Genomic DNA, 4,070 nt, shown 5'->3' with positions numbered 1-4,070 from the left:
CAGACGGTGAATACGGCCTACTGGGAACTGAAGACCGGCACGGTTGGAGCGGGACTTCGCCTTTCCCTTCACTTTGCCACCTTTTCCACGACCAGACATTTTGCTTTACGAGTATTTCACTTAGTTCACTTTACACACTAAAAACGAATGCTCGACGAGCCCCGGGTAGCCACATATTTATACTTTTCCGTCTGCCTGCGCGTTCAGTTAGGGGTGGGTGCCCCAGACCTGAAAACATGGCTCGAGAAAAAGTATAAAGTTGAACGCGCTTGGGCACCATTATGATCAGTGAGTTGTGTTTGTGAAATCATAAGTGAAGTGAATAATGCCGCCGAAAACTAGTGGAAAGGCAGCCAAGAAGGCTGGCAAAGCCCAGAAGAACATCACCAAGAGCGACAAGAAGAAGAAGCGCAAGAGGAAGGAGAGCTACGCCATCTACATTTACAAGGTCCTGAAGCAGGTCCACCCCGACACGGGCATTTCGTCGAAGGCGATGAGCATCATGAACAGCTTTGTGAATGATATCTTCGAACGCATTGCTGCCGAGGCTTCTCGTCTGGCTCACTACAACAAGCGCTCGACTATCACCAGTCGGGAGATCCAAACGGCTGTTCGCCTACTTCTGCCCGGAGAGTTGGCGAAGCACGCCGTCAGTGAGGGAACCAAGGCTGTCACCAAGTACACCAGCTCCAAGTAATTTTCTCCTGCTGCGTATGGGGAGGAAGATCCAAAAAGGCCCTTTTCAGGGCCACAACATATTTAACCAAAGAAACTAAATTTTCAGCTTGCCGTTTGCCAATAAAATGCGTGATAAAAATTCAATTTATGTTTTTTTCTGAAGAACTTTGGAGCCATATATACTTTCCATTTAGATACTCTGGTAAAGCAGCTAAAATTTGTATTAAGACACAAGTTATGACATATTCTTATTACATATTTCTTTTTTAATCATAAACTAATCGAGTCCAATCAAATGTGGAAAAATGCGAATGGCCATAAAATAATCGGATAAGTGAATTGAAAGTTTCTTTCTCCTGTAAACGAACGTTGTAGCCCTGAAAAGGGCTTGTTTAAATTTCAGATTTCAAAATCTAAAATTACGATTGCGAGCATGTACCAGGTACTGTACTTTTTCACAATTTACTTCTTGGCAGCCGTAGTCTTGGCTTTCGGTTTCTTAGCGGTAGCAGGCGCCGCTGCTTTCTTCACCGCCTTTTTGGGCTTAGCAGAGGCCGCTGGCTTGGCCTTTGCTGCTTTTGCTGCCTTCGGCTTCACTGCGGTCGACTTGGCCTTCGCTGCTGCTGGCTTCGCCTTCACGGTTCCAGTTTTCTTTGCATCCTTGGCCTTCGCCTTCTCTGTTTTCTTCTTCTCTGCGGTCTTTTTGGTGGCCACAGCCTTCTTAGCCTTGGGCTTCTTGTCGGCAGCTGCGGCGGCAACTTTCTTGGCGGTGGCTCCGGTCTTTTTGACGGCTACCTTCTTGCTTTTCACCTTCTTCTCAGCAGACGCAGGCTTCGGCTTCGGATCCTTCTTGGCGGAGGCCGACAGTTTGAATGAGCCAGACGCGCCTTTTCCCTTTGTTTGGATCAACTTTCCATTGACCACGGCAGATTTCAAGTATTTCTTTATGAATGGAGCCAGCTTCTGGGCATCGCATTTGTAGGTGGCGGTGATGTATTTCTTGATTGCCAGAAGAGATGAGCCACCTCGTTCCTTCAAATTCTTGATAGAAGCGTCCACCATTTGTTGAGTTGGCGGATGCGATGGCGGGGCAGCGGCCTTCTTTGCTTTTAAGGCAGCGGAACCAGATGCCTTTTTGGTGGCCAGCTTCTTCTCAACTGACGCTGGGGGAGCAGCCACTGGGGAAGCGGACGTTGCAACTGCAGAATCAGACATTTTTTTTCACTAAACTACACTTTTTTGTATAGAAAACGGAGCGCGCGCTTGTGACCAACCTCCTTCGTTCGAATGAGAATCGAGGAGGAGAGCACTTCAACTGTGAGTCTGGCATCAGTCATTTGCTCTGCTAATTTTTGCTTGAAGTGCAAACTTATTTTCTTATTTTCAGGGCTTAAGATACTAAAACTAAATAATTTTTTTATCGTTTTACATTCAAAAACGATAAATTAAGAAGGTAATGTGCTAGAAATGTTATGTTCTTGTTTTTGTAACCTTTTATAGCCGTATCAACTTCAAGATTGACATTCGTAACATGAATAATTACTTTAAAAAAACATTTTAAAATAAGATTTCTAGAAATATTTTGTAACTTGCTAAGGAAAAATGAAGTTTGAACATTTTACTTTAAGTAATACTACAAGTCTTTATACTTATTATTACTTTAGGTATTTTTTTATTTGTTTCAAGTTGTCCCTTGGCTACATGCAAAATTGGCTGTGAGAACACACTCGGCAATAGTTTTCTGATTGTTAAAAATATAATTAACTTAAAATGTGGTATTTGTTCGATGTTTTCTTATATTTATTATGTCTTTGCTTAGCGCAGTCCAGCTTTTGGGGCATTGTTATTAATAGTTTTCACTACATTTTGCTAATATCCGTCCCATATATAAATTCCATTGAGGCCTGAGACCACACTTAAGTTAATATTAAAGAAAAAATATAAAAAGTACATGTTTTAATATTTTTCTTGTTTTTTATAAGACGTTATGCATTCCTTAGCAGCTATGTCTAATTTATAAATAGCGCTCAAAAGTTTTTATATTATTTGTTGATGTTTGAATGTCTTATGTTGATCGTGGTTGTTCCATATAACGCTACCCTTTCTCAATACATGCCGACATTCAAAACGAAATTTGTTAAAAAAACATTTGATAAAAAAAAAATAAAATATATTGTAAAAAACTAATATTATATATTAGCTTTATCTAATATTTCAAAATACTCTAAACAATTTTCAGAAATATATACATATAGCTACAAACTGTTTATTTTGCGTCCCATTAAAAAAATATCTTGGAGGTTGCACTGCAGTTAAAATTATAAAGAAAATATATGGAATTTTGTTTATTAAACAACCAACAGATTCATTAGCCCAGTTAATATTTTTTTATGCTGCATTTAGTATTTTTTTTTATTTTTTCTGTTTGAAAGTCTTGACCATCGGTACCGCACAGCAGCTGTCACATAAAAAACCCCGGGAACTCAAATCAAAAGACAATTTCCGACTACTATTAAATTTATCAAGGCAGTACAAATTGGAAAAAATGAATTAACAATTATTCAATTCACATAAAAAAACGGGACGGAAAATAATTTTTCTTTATTTTTATGTTAAAGCCTCCAGATAAAATTAGTATCTCATTGAATTAATTTGTGGTCCTGAAAAGGACCGATTTGTACAAATTATGTTAGCGCACTGGCAGCCAGTTGAAGCCGTCTCGACCTAAGCACGCTCGCCGCGAATGCGACGGGCCAACTGGATGTCCTTGGGCATGATGGTGACACGCTTGGCATGAATGGCACACAAGTTGGTATCTTCAAAGAGGCCTACTAGATAGGCCTCGCTAGCTTCCTGCAGAGCCATCACCGCCGAGCTCTGGAATCGCAGGTCAGTCTTGAAGTCCTGAGCGATTTCACGCACCAGACGCTGGAAAGGCAGCTTGCGGATCAGCAGCTCGGTACTCTTCTGGTATCGACGGATCTCACGCAGGGCAACAGTTCCAGGGCGGTACCGATGAGGCTTCTTCACGCCTCCGGTGGCGGGGGCGCTCTTGCGAGCGGCCTTAGTAGCCAGTTGCTTGCGTGGCGCCTTGCCACCAGTCGATTTGCGAGCGGTTTGCTTGGTACGGGCCATTTTCGAATTCACTGCTGTTCACGTTCACTTCACGTTTCAAAACACAATAAACGATAGCCGCATTTGCTACCTCCTTATATAGCAAAACGGGGAGGGTTGAAAAGAGAGGGAAGCAGAGTCCATCTCAGTTGTCGAGCGGAGAGCGAGACGAACATATCTTTCGGACTCGCTCGTGTTTCTGGGGGTTTAGGTATAAATATGAGCTCGTCGAAAATTTGGAAATAGTTCTTCAGTGACTTTCGTACCGTGCAGTGTGT

The sequence above is a fragment of the Drosophila biarmipes genome, chromosome 2L, assembly GCF_025231255.1.
Source record: "Drosophila biarmipes strain raj3 chromosome 2L, RU_DBia_V1.1, whole genome shotgun sequence".
NCBI classification, from domain to species: Eukaryota; Metazoa; Arthropoda; class Insecta; order Diptera; family Drosophilidae; genus Drosophila; species Drosophila biarmipes.
The sequence above is the reverse complement of the archived record's forward strand: the minus strand, read 5'-3'. Positions refer to the sequence as shown.